The sequence below is a fragment of the Gorilla gorilla genome, chromosome 10 (assembly GCF_029281585.2).
Source record: "Gorilla gorilla gorilla isolate KB3781 chromosome 10, NHGRI_mGorGor1-v2.1_pri, whole genome shotgun sequence".
Taxonomy (NCBI): Eukaryota; Metazoa; Chordata; class Mammalia; order Primates; family Hominidae; genus Gorilla; species Gorilla gorilla.
In genome coordinates this window covers 112,917,937-112,935,065 of record NC_073234.2, presented here as the reverse complement: position 1 = coordinate 112,935,065, position 17,129 = coordinate 112,917,937, and the positions used below count along the sequence as shown (strand labels likewise).

Here is a 17,129-nt window from a genome sequence, read left to right as displayed (position 1 = left end):
TTAACTTAGCATCTCACTGCTTCTCAGAAATCCCTTCACTTGCATCTTCTCAGCTTCCTGTCCTAGTCTTCAAACCAGCTATTACAAATCTCTACAATTCTCCTTTTGTCCACTCTCAGCTGACCACCTTTCTTCCTCCTTCTGAAAGAATAAAGGACCCCAGGAGGAGGAAATCTCATTTTACCAGTTGACAATCATGCTTAGCTTCTTTCCTCTAATCTTGGAGGAGGGAGGTATACATTTTTCTCTCCACAGCACTGGCTTGCACTCTCTTCCACCTCCCCCAGGAGTTGCTTCATTAGTGTTTCTCTTCTTTTCATTTCTTTCATTATAAACATCTTTCCCTTCTAATGTGCTCAACTCTCTCACTTTCTCGAAAGCCTGACTTTGGTCATACTACTTCTTATAGATAACATTTTATTTCCCTTCTTACCATTGCTGACTCTGAACTTCCTCAAGTCGTATTCATTAATTCATCCATTATACTATAACTTATATTCCCACTAATTCACTCTCTCTGAGGTAATCATAAACATTTTTTCCAACAAAAGTCTGATACTACTCCACCCTGTCTTTATGCTACTTGGCCACTTTGTGAAATTTGATACCACTGAGTTTCTTCTGCTCAAGACCATTTTTGCGTTCGTTTCCATAGGGCTACTCTGGTCTGAGTGTCTCTCGCTTCCTTTTGTCTACTTTGACAGACTCTTCCATTCTATACTTTCTTTTAATGTGAGCTGGCTTGCCAAGTGCCCAGCTGCAGTGTTCTTCCATGCTTTCATTCATTCTCCCAGGTTAGATGTTGAGAAAAAAGAGGTTCTTCAGCCTCACAAATACTACCTCCTCCATTCAACACTCATCTGTCTCAAGACATACAAAATAAGAAACACTCACAACCTTTTGAGTTCCATGTTCATATTACTAACCTCTGGAGATCTCCACCAGGATTTCTTAGAGGCATTTTAAACAATATTTATCTCCCTCTCCAGCCCCATTAAATTGGCCTACTTCCGGTATAAGTCATAATGGCACTACCATCCATTGTGGTATTTTCAACCAGAACATTCACTGCCATCATTAACTTCTCCCTCTCTCTGCTCCATCTCACTCAACTGGCCACTAACATCTGCAGATACTAACTCAAAAATGTTTATTGAATCTAGTCTGTCTTCCTCATTCTTATTACTATGCCTAAAATTACCTCATTATTTTGGAGGCTGGAAAATAATGAAATCTTTCTAACAATTCCTGTCTTCTTTCTCCCCATGCCAGTATGCATATTTGTCTATGGTTGGCAGAGTTAGCCATCTTTTTTTTTAAAAAAAACAAAAAAACAAAAAAAACCAATAACAACACAGAATTTCAAATCACAAAGCTGTTTAAAAAGCTGACATGTAATCATATACCTTGGTCAGCTATTCCCTACAGAATTAAAAATCCAGACGTCTTTGCTTTATATTCAAAGTCCATCACCACCTGGTCTCATCACATCTTTCTAACTCCTTGTTTACCTCCTTTTCCTCACATACATGTACACTCAGAGCTCCATCATATTGAAATTCCCAACATAACTGTGGCATACTTTTGCAGGTGTTATTTTCTCTGCTTAGAATGATTCCTCTGGCCGGGCGCAGTGGCTCACGCCTGTAATCCCAGCACTTTGGGAGGCTGAGGTAGGCGGATCATGAGGTCAGGAGTTCAAGACCAGCCTGGCCAACATAGTTAAACCCCGTCTCTACTAAAAATATAAAAATTAGCCGGGAGTGGTGGTGCGTGCCTGCAATCCCAGCTACTCAGGAGGCTGAGGCAGGAGAATTGCTTGAACACAGGAGGCAGAGGTTGCAGTGAGCGGAGATTGCGCCATTGCACTCCACCCTGGGTGACAGAGCAAGACTACATCGCCAAAAAAAAAAAAAAAAAAAAAAAGATTACCCTAATGTCTTCAATCCGCATGCTTCAGCAATCAGCTTAAATGTCATCTTTTTAAGGTGACACATTTCCCAGTTACCGCATAGGGATTTTCTGACACTAAATTTTCTCTACTTTGTCTGGCAATTTATTGATTTTTCCTCTCATCCCAACTTGACGATGTCCTAAAAGACAGATAATTTATCTCATTCATCTCTATCTTTGAGCCTAGCACAGTGCCTGGAAGATAAGAGGTTATCAGTTCATATTGACAAATATTTTTGATAAATAAGTATTTTATATTAATCGCTGAAAAATAATTATGGAATTTCACACAGGGAAAGAGGCTCACCATTATTTTGATTTCAGTATGTCTCTCATGTTAAATACAGATTAGTTTTATGAATTAGATAAATCAGTCATAAAAGAAATAGGGTTTTGAGCCATTCTATAAAGTTTTAATTATGTTATAAATTTGGACATTTAAAAAGATAGTTTGATAGCTAATAAATGCCTTTTAATTGTACTGTAATATAAAATCTAATGTGGTCACGAACGTTTATATTTTTCAATCTACCTACCTGGTTTATATATTCAAAGTGTAATGTATCATTACATATACTTACAATAGTTATAATGGCTACTTTTATTTAAATATATGGGTTTTTAGAATAATTAATTGACCTCATTTATACAGAAGTCAATAAATATTTTAAATGTTCACACCTGCATGTATTACATTTATTGTATATTCATCCTCTTGGCAATGTATAAGATAATGAACCGGTTTTCAGGTACTAAGATCTAACCATACTTTCTTTCCATCCATCTGAAAATGTACAAATTGAAATCTTGAATTTTTTTGGTAACAAGGATTTTATAAGTAGACATCTTAAATTCATTTTAAGCACCTTGTCATGGCAGTGGTATCAAAACTTAAACCCAGCTCTAAAATTCTCTCTGGATTATATTGAAAGCTCTAGAAACATAAAAAATAAAAGTGATCTTAGTAAAACAGAAGCCACCTGTGTACCATCCACACCATTATTAATATGCAATAGCAAATATGTGCATTTTGTAAGTTAATGGATAAGAATGACTGAAGTTAGTAAAACATGTAATGCATGGCTTTGCCACCATTTATATTTACGGTTTGCATGAAAGAAACCACTTGTGATTCACAGTGAGAATTCATTACTGCAGAACACAAATGTTACTCAGTTTTCACTGTAAACCTGTTCAGTCTTTGTTGTCAGAACCAAGCATCTGCTAGTGTGCTACCATGCAAGAGATCTAAACTTTTCAAGCAGCCACTTATTTGACGAGACTGGCATTCATCATTGATTGCCGAGACTTTCTTAAATCAGAACTGTTTTGATGCTCATTTGTGATTCTGTAAGCATAGTGAGTTAACTATTAATATATTTCTAATTGCTCTTGCAAGTGCCTTAAGAAAAACCATTATATTGATTTTGCTTTAGACACTGCTGAATAATTTGCATGTCAGACACTAAATTTCACTTATTTCAAAGTATAAATCCCAGAGAGAAAATAAGAATCAAATATTTTTCATTTAAAATCTTTCATAAGCCATGACTAGCAAAGTGAAATAAAAGTGAACATAACATGAAGATTAAAATGAGAGACTCTCTAACAGGGGCGACCAAGGTTTCCAGGAAGATAATCCTTTTTATATTACTTTCTTTACCATTTCCTTCTCTAATCAGAGAGAGAAAGTCCAAGAGTCATTTTCTATGTGTCCAAAGGCTAGAACTCAGTAGAGCAATGCATAAAGAGAACTCACTCATTTTCCCTATCCTCCTATCCTGGATATAAAACAAATTGAAGTCTGAAACCATATGCATTAGGATAGCCAAGGTATAGTGAAAACAAATATTTAAAATAAATGTAAGTGACCCCTTCAGGCAAATCTAATTTTTCTAGGGACTCCTTTTTTCTTCATGTTCACAAAAATAAATACAATTCTCAGAATCCCTCTTTATTGGTAATACAAAAGGCAAAAAGTAAAAGGTAAGGTTTTATGATATCATACTCTTTACACATGTAGATCATTGAGCTAATAATGCTTTTAAGGCAATATTATAATATTATGATGAAAATACTGACATAAAATAAGAAACGTATTTTAGGAAACCTAGTATTTAAGATTTAGATTAAACCTATTCATTAAAGTTTGTGCATCTGTGCATTCTTTTTTTTTTTTTTTTTTTTTAAATGAAGTCTCACTCTGTCGCCCAGGTTGGAGTGCACTGAAGCAATCTCTCTGCTCTGCAACCTCTGCCTCCCAGGTTTAAGCGATTTTCCTGCCTCTGCCTCCCAAGTATGTGGGACTACAGGCGTGTGCTACCAGGCCTGGCTAATTTTTGTATTTTCGGTAGAAATGGGGGTTTGCCATGTTGGCCAGGCTGGTCTCCAACTCCTGACCTCAAGTGATCTGCCTGTCTCGGCCTCCCAGAGTGCCGGGGTTACAAGAGTGAGCCATCGCTTAAGGCCAGGAGTCCGAGACCGCCTGGCTAACATAGTGAAAACACATCTCTACTAAAAATACAAAAATTAGCAGGGCGTGGTGGCACATGCCTGAGAATCGCTTGAACCCAGGAGGCAGAGGTTGCACTGAGATGAGATGGGACCATTGCTCTCCAGCCTGGGTGACACAATGAGACTCTCTCTCAGAAAAAAAGAAAAAAAAAAAGTTTTAATTGTATTGGTCTTTCTTAATAAATGAATAGTGACGTATATTTATCAAGCAGTGACTGTGAGCATCTTAAGATGCATTAGTCATTATCCATGTCTGAACTGCAATATTCTAGATGGGAATAGAAAGTGTGTCTGTACAAAAATAAGATCTGAGATGGACTTTTTCCACTTTCCTGAAGCATGCAGGGATTTGCTCCCTTCACACTTTAGCTGACATTTACTGTAGCATTGGCATTTATTAATGACTCCAAGTTTGGGTGGATTCACCAATGTCTAATTTGCAGCCAGACATCACGAGGAGGCCTATTTGGCTCACTTGGGGAATTTTTCCCATTGTTAAACATTATCTTTTTTGTCTGTGGACTTCGTCTGGTTTGCCAGTTAGCAGTGCATGGTTACAGTCATTAGTCCTCAAAGTGCTTATTTTTTTTTAATAAGCATCCCACCTTTTTTTTTTTTCCTGGAATTAAAAAAAATAAACAATAATAGAAAGGGAGTGTTTTTAAAATTCTCTAATCTCCCTATAGATAATTTACCCATTTTAATTTTTTCAAACTAAAGTCTCCATGTGGTCAAAGTTCACGTCGATAAAATTGAGTCAGTATAACCTTTCGTTTAAACAAATTAAATGCTATTTAGGTGTGCCTTGTATTGCAGATCCTGGCAGGCAAGGCTAAAGTCCTATTTAAAAGTTGGGAGCCTGTTAACTCCTGATGAATTTTGCTATAGGAGAAGAAGGAAATTAAAATAATCAACAGATGTTAAGTTTTTGAAAGTAGAAGGAAGCTGCTGGAAATCAATATGGTAAAGACAGGCAGTGGAGAGATATGGAAAGCATAAACAAAATTTGCTTTTAGCCATACTAACTTTTAGCTATTGCCCAGACACAAGGAACATGACATGGAAAAGCGGAGAAATAACATGAAAGATTCCATGAAAACAGGTGCTCTATTGGGAGACCAAGACTCCCAAGAAAATAGGTCATGAATCAAAAGAGCCCAAGGAAGTCACATTGTACAAGAATATCAGTATAAGTGTTTACTATTACTACATTTAGAACTCTTATTTATTTTTCCTTATCTAGGCTAAATGTCAATTATTTTGTGAAGCACTTCCTGACTTGACAGCCAGAGCTTGTCAGTTCTACATTCATAGAGGCCCCACAGTGGCTCATGCCTGGGAATCCCAGCACTGTGGGAGGCTGAGGTGGGTGGATCGTTTGAGCCCAGAAGTTTGAAACCAACCTAGGCACTTAGTGAGACCTCATCTCTATTAAAAATAAAAGAAAAAATTAGGCAGGCATGGTGGCATGAGCTTGTTGTCTGAGCTTCTCGGGAGGCTGAGGTGGGAGGATTGCTTGAGCTCAGAAGGTGGAGACTGCAGTGAGCTGTGATTGCACCATTGTACTGCAGCCTGGTGGCAGAGTGAGACTGTCTCAAAAAAAATCATTTATTATAGCAGATGCTACAATATTTTCAATGTCTGCCTCTGTGTGCCTCCACAACCAAGGTGGAAACTTCTTGAGGGAAAAATCAAGTATTCAGAGTTTTATCTCCAAGATCTAGCAATCTCCCACAGGACCTGGTGCATAAGTGTGCACTCCATAAATGAATAATCAGTGTATGAATTATTACATTAAATTTAAATAATAGATTTTACACCAAGACAAAGCATTGCTTAAGAACAAGAATGAAGCAGTTTCATTTGAACTTGAGGACACTAAGGTCACCAATTTAATGGCCAGAAAGTCTCCATTATAAGACAAACAAGGATTCTTTCTACTTTCTGCCACTATTTTTACCTCCACTGATTGCAGAAAAAGTCCTACATTGACATGACTACAACACATATAATGCAATGATTGGTCCAAACAGATCTTCTAATCTAGTACCTCTTCCTTAAAGTCCAATCATTATCAACCGTAACTCATACTAATACTAAGTTAGTGCGGCATTCCAAACAGCAGTAATGTGCTTTGAGGGGGTGGGCCAGGAAACAAGATAAACTAAGTTTTGTCTTGAAATCTGACATATAATATTGCCAAATAAGCACAAAAATAGCAACTTTTGCATCGTCTATTTATTAAGGCTTGTTCTCTCATCTATTTTCTGTGGATATTTCTCGATGGGTGGAGACAGGTACCTGCTACAGTCCCTGTTCTCCCGTGAATGACACTAACCAGCTATTTTTCATGGCCATTCTAAGATCTGCTTTGACAAATGCTGAAAAGGGGACCAATGCTGAGCTAACTTGCTCTGCCCAGCAAGGAGAGGCAGGTGACAGGCATTTCTGTAGTGTCACTGTGGGAACTAACCAGAAATGTGTTTGCTTTTCTGGCTTTGTCATCCTGCAAGTTTTAATTTCTGTAACCTGCTTGGATACGGTGGGTGAGAATGTTAATTAATCAACACAACAATGAGCCTGTCCTCTGGAGAAAAAGTAATATACCTGCAATATAGTGGTATACCTGTTTTATCAAATAAGCTAATTTACAATGGTCTACATTTCTCAGTTATGTAGGTTACAAGACAGTAGGCCTTCAAATACATATTCCATACAAAATTAATTTAATTCCTGTGGGTATATTGTTAAGACATTCCATTTAACTTTCCCTAGATAAAAAAGCACAAAAAGTAGGGGCAATGACTTTTAACGTTTAACTGTGTTTTAGTCTATTTCCTACCTTGGTATCACCCAAGGCCTTACTGGTAAATATTGAAATTAAATCCAAGCCTACAAGACTTCTGCTAATGAATAAGGAAACTGCCTTATCTTCAGCTAGGTCATATTCCACAGTCCTAGACAAGTGCTCCTCAAAGCCTTGTCTGTGGCTGGCTGTTGAGTCCAGCAGTTTTGTTACTGGTCCACCACAAAATAGGCACAGACATTGTGAGCAATCATTTAGAAACACCTATAGCAAAATGGCAGAGTAATTTTATGTTTGTTGAATCTAATAATAGAAAATTGAGTTTCTGTCTTTTATGTCTGGGTTTTAATTTTATTTTTCTAGTAATTCAATTGTATTCTGTTTTATGAAAGTATCAATCCATAGTTGATTGTTAATTAAAAGAAAACTAAAAGAAAGATTCTTCCCAAGATTAGAGATACTCAGCAAGTTAGTGCAGTGGAGTGTTCAGGGTCGGGCTGACCTGAATAGGATTGCAGCTCTTCCACATAGAGCTATGTGGACAAGTTATTTAAACACTCTGTGTCCCAATGACTCTAGCTGCAAAATGCATGTCATAATATCTGCATCCCAGGATCCTAGGGGAAAATCCAATTAATATTGGCTTTGGTGTCAGACGGCCCTCAGTTTCTTCAACTGTTAAGTGGATGTAATAATCCCAGTGTCACAGAGTGGTTTAAGGATAAATAACTTGGATAAAATCTGTAGTTCAGTGCCTATGCAGTGTCTGGCAAAAACCTCAAGTCAGCAGTCATTATTATTGGAAGTGTCTTATGCACAGTAGGTTCTTGATAAATATTAACTTATATCATCCCTCATTTGTGTTGAGGATCCTGAAGCACTCGTGCTTCCTGATTTCAGTCCATGAATCATGGACTGAAATCCATGACTGATTCAGTCAGTATATGACCATGTCATACACTGATGCTCTCCAAAAGGATCTGAACTCTTTGAGAAACAGTTTGTGGATGTGGCCCAAAGCAGCAGGACAGGCTGCTTCTGTTTACCAGCGGACGTTTCTTCTCTTACATTTACATGGGAGAAAATTCTCCTCTCTGCGTTGAATGATATAATGCTGGGAGAAGGCAATTGACAGCCATATCATGGCAATGCACAGAATAGTTCTTTCAGGTAATGGGGAAAAATGTCAAAAGATAGATCATCCTATCTCTCCTTTCACAAATTATTAAACATGATGTGTCTCTTCATGCCCATCTTTTTAAAAACATGCATGAGGGGCTAGTTGTAATGAGTAAAAAGAAGACATAGGCCGGGCATGATGACTCACGCCTGCAATCCCAACACTTTGGGAGGCCAAGGCAGGCAGATCACCCGAGGTCAGGAGCTCAAAACCAGCCTGGCCAACATGGCGAAACCCCATCTGTACAAAAATACAAAAATTATCCAGGACTGGGGCACACACCTGTAATCCCAGCTACTCGGGAGGCTGAGGAAGGAGAATTGCTTGAACCTGGGAGGTGGAAGCTGCAGTGAGCAAAGATCGTGCCATTGCACTCCAGTCTGGGCAACAGAGTGAGTGAGACTCTGTCTCAAAAAAAAAAAAAAAAAAAAAGAAAAAAACATAAAAAGCTCTATATCATTTTAGAGTTTACAAAACACTTTGATCTGATTTGATTTTTACAATACTATGGGCAGAGCCTTCTATTTCCACCTCTGATAAACTCAGCTGACTAAGCATACATTGCTAGTGAAGGCATATCTTAAATTTGAACCCAATCATTCAAATCCCAAAATATGGGTGCAGAAAATACAGGTAAAACAAGTTACATTTTAAAAAAGAATATTTCAGGAGAACATCTCAGAAAAATAGTTGGATATGTGAAAAACAATTATGAATACAGACCTCTGAAAGAAATACAATGGACAAGCAAGAACGAGTATATGGATGGGATGTGGGTAGAAAAAAAAATTGATGTATATCCAAAAATAAAGAATATTAGGAAAAAATGTTCAAAGGATTACAGTTTGTGTTTAAGGTATAACTAGATACAAAACTCACAGATATAAATGTGAGAAAAGAAAACAAAATCGAAAAAGCTGACAGACATTCCTAAATGGTCCCAGGCTTAGAGACAGAGGCAGCCTTTGAGGATGTCAGACAAACCCCATAGACAGCCCCAGCGGGCACCTTCAGCAGAACTAACCTTACCCATTGGCCCAGTTAACCATTACCACTCTGAGGAGAGCTCCTGAAGGCAAGGGGTAGATCACACTGTCAGACAAATGTCTCCAGCTGCTACCGATGCCTGAAACCTCATCAGCTTAGTATCTGACCCGTAATAAAAGGTCAGTGACCTTCACAGGGGCAGCACCTCAAATGTTCTCAGTCATCTAGATCTTTGTGTGGATGAATTTCAGGTCCTTATTGAAAGGAGGTCTTAGCAGTAGAGAAAAACAGAGAGGCAGAGCCCATAAGGACTTCTCAAGAAAGGCTGGTAATGCTGACAGAAGGTACTGGCTTTTCACGATTTTCCTAGTTTCTGTAGTTACCACGATTGCCTGACAGAATTTTCTTTAATATTTTTATCAGGTAATTTTAGGCAACATTTTTTGAATCATAATGCATTACACAGAAAAACTGTATATAGAAGATATGTGTATACATGCAAAGACAGGCAATAAATAACAACAATATTAAAGATCATTGCTAAGACTCGTCAACCCCTTACCATAGGCTTTATACTCATTATCCTGTTTAATCTTTACAACCACTCTATGGTGTCGGGGATGATTACTTTCCTCATTTTGTAGGTGAAGAAGCGGGTTTAGAAACTGTTTATACAGCTAGTAAGTGGTAGAGCAGAAATGCGAACCAGTCCAATTCTGGTTCAACCACCATATTTGTGCACCAAACTTAACTGGTAATATTTTCATCATATCACCCACATTCATACATAACATCAATATTCTAGATCCCCGTAGCAAGGAAGCCAAAGCCCCTTATTACTAAAACTTTAAAAAATGGTAAAATAATCGTAACAGAATAGAGTGAATTTCTAAGCTAAATCACAAAGCTTCCAATTAAAAATGGTTTTGCTTAAAACTTGCTTGGGGAAACACCCCTAGACCCAAGGAGTCCTTGTTCTCTCCCCTCCTCTATTTGTATTATTACTTTGTTGAAAAATTTGGACTAGTCTGCTCAGTAAATATGTGTGAGCAGGTATTTGACCTGAACCATGGATGATTGATCTTCATATTTCAAGATGAATCTGTTCAAGGGGTCTATTAACTTTATGTCACATTAGAGAGAAATGGTACAGCCTTCTTTTGAGCTGTAAACTTATTAACATAGCATAGCGGACCCCTACAAACCACAGTAGCGGAAGGGTGACTGCTTCCTTCCCCATCTCCTCACCATGACAATTATGCTCTAATTCACATTATATGTGTTTCTTTGATTAAAAAACAAAACACATTTTATTCTCTAGCATTTTTCATTTAACAAGTTAGAAAAAGAAAGGCAAAAAAAAAAATCATCCTTGTGCCCTACCTCTCTAAATCGTATCTTCATTCATGACTATCATGGGAAAGGGTTTTGAAAACCAGAAAGCACTAAACAAACGTAAGGCCTCATGTTATTAGACAATGAGGGGGTCATTTAGTGCACTAGAGTGCCGTGGAGTTGCCCTGGTCAGTGTCTGAATTATTTTGTTTATATCCACAGCAATGCTGCTATACTTAAACAGAGAAGTGCATGGCAACTTTGAAATATTTTGAACTTGTTGATCTTGAACCTCTCTTTAGAAAATAAATGAGGGTCCAAAATTCCTCATGGGCCCGAAGGACATTTATAAATAGAAAATCTTTGTCAGGGTGAGGCCAAACTGGCTACAGAATTTGTCTAATTACTAAGACAGAGGGACCTCAAGCCCTTGAAAAGATTCTAGGTACAGTCATAGCATGCACATGCATTCACCTTTAATTATTCATATTTTTCTTGCTAAAACTTTGAAAATGTTATTTTACTTTTCCACTGTATTCTCTGTTAACTGTTGACCTAATCTGATAAGAAATATCTAGAGGATGGTCATAGAATACAAAACCAAGCAAAGCAGGTTTATATTCCATGGTAAGATGGGATATGTGCAGACTCCAGGGAAAGAAGAGGCTTTGTAAAATTTATTTCAATATATGAGTCTGTGGGCACTAGCTGAGGAACTTTTTGATTCATTCATAAAATGAGTTATGATATTATCACTGTCATCTGACACATCTCAGAACTTTAGTCTTCCTACTGCAACTGTGTATTCCATTCACCTATCCAAGACGACTCTTATAGAGTGATCTAAGCTCCCTTAAAAATGCATTCAATGTCAATGCAAACTGATAATATTCATCCCAATTTCATTGTTCCCAGGGGAAGTCCCCTCCAAAAAGACAATTCCACAGCCCATTACTATTCAGGGAGCAGGGCTAATGCTTTTCCTCACTCTTTCTGTCCCCAAGCTTCATGTGCATGCACATGAGAAAAAGACATCCAACACAAGAGAGTGACAAGCCAAAAGGTCAAGGATCAGCATAGTGATATGATAGTGTGTTTTTATAATATTTGCTTGATTAAGTGAGCTTCACAAAATACATAAGGAGGTTTATACTTACCACTTAGGACACAGTAATCAAATTAACAGAACACTGTGAAACCCATTCTCAATTTCTTGTTCTAATAGGAGCAAATAATGACATGTAACATTTTGTAAAACACATATATGTTTGAGGTACTTCACAAACATGTATATTTAATGGGGTTTTTTTACCCCAGATATTTAATTTTTAATAACCCAGGAGTTATTATTAAAACTACTTGGAATTCTTCTAATTCTTCTACTACATTCTATTTTGGCAGTGGCAGAAAGTAGCCCCATAACATGCTGGAGAGAAGGGTACACTCATTTGGGTTGAAAAAAATCCACCATAGTTAATCCTCGAAAGTGAAATTTTTGCATCCTATAATCAGGAGTTGCTGGGCATTTGATTAAATACCTCAGGCATTTCATCCCCAACCTACTTTCATTTCTCCCCGCAACTGGCAAACAAGAGAAATTAGACCGAGAACCTGAAGAAACAAAGTGTATACTTTAATACAGAAATGCTTTTACCTGCCATCCTGCTGTGAATGAAATGGGCTGGGCTTTCAAAATGTTAGTCAGCTTAAATCCCAGTTGGTGGCACTGGGAAAATGTAGCCATGCAGTCTTATTGCTGTGTTTCTGTTCTTTAACTGCCAACTGGAATACAATAGAGGTTTCAAATGGAAACAAAAGAGAGATGGATCCAGAAAGAACCAGAAGGACGACAACAAAGCAAGTCAAGAAAATGCTAAGGAGCCAAAGACACTGTGCTCCCCAAAGTTGTCATCCCAGACCTTCTTCACATTGAAGATAATTATGCTTCCCTTAATTGCCACTTCCCCTCAGACAGTCATGATATTTACAAATCATGAATTATCTAGTAGATGTTTATCTTTGCGACATTTTAGGAAAATCATAAGCTATACTTAACCCAAAGAGAGAATGGCTATATCACGTTGCTCAGACATGGATAATATATATTTTATATATTATGAGGGATTCTAATATAGTATACAGGGTAGCAGTGTTGAACACACTAATATTTTTGGACTTGAAGACAGTGCCTCCATTCTGATGGATTACAGTATATATAGCATACATAGAAGGCTAGATATTTTAGTATCCTCATATTGCATCAACAGGTACCTGGAATTTTACTTATGTTCAGCTTCTCCATCATCTCGCCATTGTTTTTTGTACTTTTTTCTTGTCATGCAGACATTATATTATTACAATAGTAGACACAATTGCCACTTATCACACAATCCTCATGTCCTCTTTTAACTTCAGAATGTGTCAAAGTATATATGCCATTGTCTTTGGTTTGTGCACATTTAAGAATTCACACATCAAAAGTCAAATTTTGTCCAGGGTTATAGAATAGCATGCCTTTCCCAGCGGCTCCCCACCCATAAGAATAATGATGTACACAATTTATATTTTAATTTAAATATGCTGTATGGTGTACCGAGTTATATTTTTCTAAGCTGCAACGGATGAAAAAAACAGTAAAAATAACGTGACTTACACATAAACAAAAGATATTCAATAGCCCGGCTTTTAGGTCACAGTTTAAATAATTGTATATGAAGCTTTATATGATAGATTTCTATATCAAATGGATAAATGAAAACTTTCCTGGGGCTAGGATAGTCATAGGTAAAATCGTATGAAACCACATCTTACGAGACATGATAAAATCTTACCTTATCAGATATGACATCCAAAATGTTGCATTTTCCCTGTGATTTTATTAATAATGCAGAAGCATCCTTCTAATAGAGAATATCTTTTATAGAACATTGTCTTTGGTAATAATCGGAGTCAGAGTATTAACTAGGTGATCCAAAGTTAGAGCATAAATTGTAAACAACCATTGTGGTTTCAGCCAGTCTGAAAGTTCAGAATAGGAAAAAAAAGTAAGAATTTTTGACTGGCCAGCAAAAAGTAATAATCTAAAAAAAAATACTAAGGTTTTTATATTACTGTGAATGTGCAGGCATTTTATATTTTAACTATCTTTTAATGTTATTTTATTTATAGCGATGTGGTCTCTGTTACCCAGGCTGGAGTACAGCGGCACAATCATAGCTCACTGCAGCCTCAAATTCCTGGGCTCAAGGGGTCCTCCCACCTCAGCCTCCCAAGTAGCTGGGATTACAGGTGTGAGTCACTGCACCCAGATTAATTTTCTTATAATCCATTTTTGATCCCACAAATTACTAAAACTCAAATTATATCTATCCCCAGACAAAGCAAGATGGTAATTTGTCAATTTTCTACTTTGAGGCCTAAATTATTTTCCTTAATCCTCTACTCTGCTCAAATTCATTATAAAAATTAACAATTTACCATCTCACTTCACATGAAGAAGATAATATTATAGAATGTGGATCCCAGGATAGAACAACCAAATGCTACCTGGGGACAGATGAACATGCATGTATGCGTAACTTGAATTGTTCCAATTATTCTTTTGCTTATAAAACAATTTCTATATGAGCTCCAGAAGCCACTTTGAAGGAACATCCATTAGCATACAACATTTTCTACTTCTGGAAGCCAATTCACAATAAATCTCTTACCTTATAGAGAGACAGAACAGCACAGGGCTCTAACAGGATGAGTGATGCATAAAATGGTCTTCAGCTGACTTCCCATGGGATTTATATTTCCAAACCTAGGAACACCATCTGCCTGCACGGATGGAATGCTAAGTAATGCAGTCAAACAATCAGTATGTTATGTATAGTTTTTTAGCTTTAAGAAATCTAGAAAAAACTGTAAAATATGTAAACAAACAAGTTTGTGTCTAAAAATTATAGCACAAATTAGCTAGAAAAATACATAGCTTAAATAAGGAAGGTTAGTGATGGGCTCATATTTGTAAGTGTGATTGTGATTATGCAGATAATATGCTTTTTCTTGGAAACTGACGGGTTGCTGCATTCTTGGTTATAGGTTTAAGAGAGAGACTCTTTTATATCGTGTAATGCAAGTATTCCACGTGGAAATCACAGGATCTGAATTACAGATAAAATGTCAGTCAAGGAGTCCATTTTTGGGGGTTTATTTTTCAAAAGTACCCAAGAGAATAAAGAAAAGAATCTAAGAAAATAAATAAGAGAAATGTATATGTTGAAATTCTACTTACATTTTCTCATTTATTTGTTTGAAAAAAGTATCACTAATTTTTTTACAGTACAGTTTCAAATCAGACTTATTTCCTGTCTAAATTTAGCCTCTGTTAATTGTGTCATATTTCTGCAGGCATGGGAAAGGAAATCAATGACCCTACTCACCTTTGGAAGAATTTCACTGCCAAGTCTCCGTGGTTCTATGGGATCCAATAATCCTTGGCTCAGTATTGATATTTGTATGACACCTGTAGAAACAGTCTCTCCTTCCTTTCTAACAAAATATAGCAACAAAAATCGTGTAGTTTCTGAATGAATTAAGCATACGTTATTAAGCACAACCTCATCCTGTACAGCAATGTGGTTTGTATTTTTTAAAAGATGTTAACTTTGCTTGATTTTTTCTGAGCCATTACTACTGTTTAAAGGTGATGTGAACATCTATTTGTAAAAATAATTTGAACATAACTTTCTTAGGTTTCTGGCAGCTAACTCTTATATTGCAAATAGCATTTATTCTTCTAAGAAAATAGACAAATGGTAAAGCCTATCTGAGTTCAATTCCCAATTTTAAAATATCTCCAAAATCAAAATCTTTTTGAAAATAAAAATCTACAATCATGCTTTTAAAATCTAAAGCTTTGATGAGATAGAGGACCTTCAAGGGAGTAAACAGGGTATATCAAATCCTAGGAGAGAGAATGGGTTAAATTTGGGGTGCATTTTATAGCATTAAAAGAGTTGGAAAAACAGGAAAGAAGCATCAGCCTTTCTACTTTTCTTGACAAACACAAATGCAAAACAAAAACAAAAACAAAAACAAAACAACAAGAAGTCATGTTTCCAATATTCTTTACACACCTGATTTAAACCTCAAAGGTATTTGTTTCACCCTAAGCAGACTTCTTTGGGCATGTCTGATTATATTTCCCCGCAGCCATTCTGTGCTGAGTGGAGTAATTACAGTTGGCAACCTATTCCATCACTCACTCCATCATCCTGAGAATCTGCAAAATAAAAATGTAGCGTTAAAAAAAAAAAAACAAGCAAACAAATAAACAAAAAAACTTTATTTTACATTTGCTTTTCCTAGTAAAATCCTAGAAAAGAAAATGCAGAGCAGCGTGTTTCCCACAATATATGTGACATCTTGGTTAAAAGTGACAGGACCATGTTACACTCTGGCAGGTTTAGTGTTAAGATCTGACAGATATAAACCTGCACGAACAACCTCCCTGCCACAGATATTTAAGCTCATGTAAAAACTTTGATTTGATAGTCCCTTGATTAGCTTTTGCAACAGTGAGTGCGACTGCCTTTCAAGTTCATTATAAATTACTGAATTCTTCACAGTACTGTCAATTTAAGCTCTTGTTTCACTAAAAGTCAGGCATTTTAACCACTCATCAAACCTGTGCACATTTTTGAATTAAAGAATTAGATCAATCCAAACTCCAGTTCTCAAGGGAGAAGTTCCATTGTTTATCAGGCCATGTCTACACTGGCTGAGCAAAGCGCTCTGTTCAGAAGGAGAAGCGCCTTTGGCAGCTAGAGTCCACATAGCTGACCCATGGACGCTCGGGTGGAGTTTCTTCACCTAATTACACAGTGCAATGAAATTACTGAACATTTGATGAAAATGACCCATGACAACAAAAAAGCCATGACACGATTGTTGTTCTAATCTATTGACATGGTAGTCATTTATAATGTAATTCAAAGAATCCATAAGAATGAGAAGATGCTTACACTTACAGCAGATGATGCATATGGGTACTGAAATACTTGATAACTCAACATTTGGTATTACCCAAGTCATTCTTCCTAAACAAGACAATGGTGGCACAATTTTAAAATGCAATACCTCTTCCCAACTGGTCCAGGTTAAGCTCGCAATGCTAATCTTATATTAATAGAGAAATCCACAGAGTTTAAATAATTAAAAAGATGATTGTGATCACACACACACACACACACACAAACAGGTTAAAAGGTAATCAACATTTTGGAGGAAATATTTACATTTTTCTGACTTGTTTAGTTAAGATTTAGTAACATCCATGGGTGCATTCGATTCTGGTGACAGTACCGT

At 36.8% G+C, this 17,129-nt stretch overlaps 1 long non-coding RNA gene across 7 annotated transcripts in view; it reads right to left on the bottom strand.

Annotated features, from left to right (window-relative positions):
* Positions 1-17,129, bottom strand: part of LOC109028982 (uncharacterized) — a 102,299-nt gene that overhangs the window by 56,589 nt on the left and 28,581 nt on the right. For 2 of the 7 annotated variants that reach the window (XR_010129394.1, XR_008670062.2), the window contains 5 exons: positions 15,899-16,044; positions 15,203-15,307; positions 14,486-14,613; positions 13,607-13,793; positions 12,430-12,557 (listed from right to left, as the gene is read on the bottom strand). This is a non-coding gene — a long non-coding RNA (uncharacterized lncRNA). Of the gene's footprint in view, positions 1-12,429; positions 12,558-13,606; positions 13,794-14,485; positions 14,614-15,202; positions 15,312-15,898; positions 16,045-17,129 lie in introns of all 7 variants that reach the window. The other 5 variants (XR_010129393.1, XR_010129391.1, XR_008670063.2 and 2 more) reach the window with 4 other exon arrangements.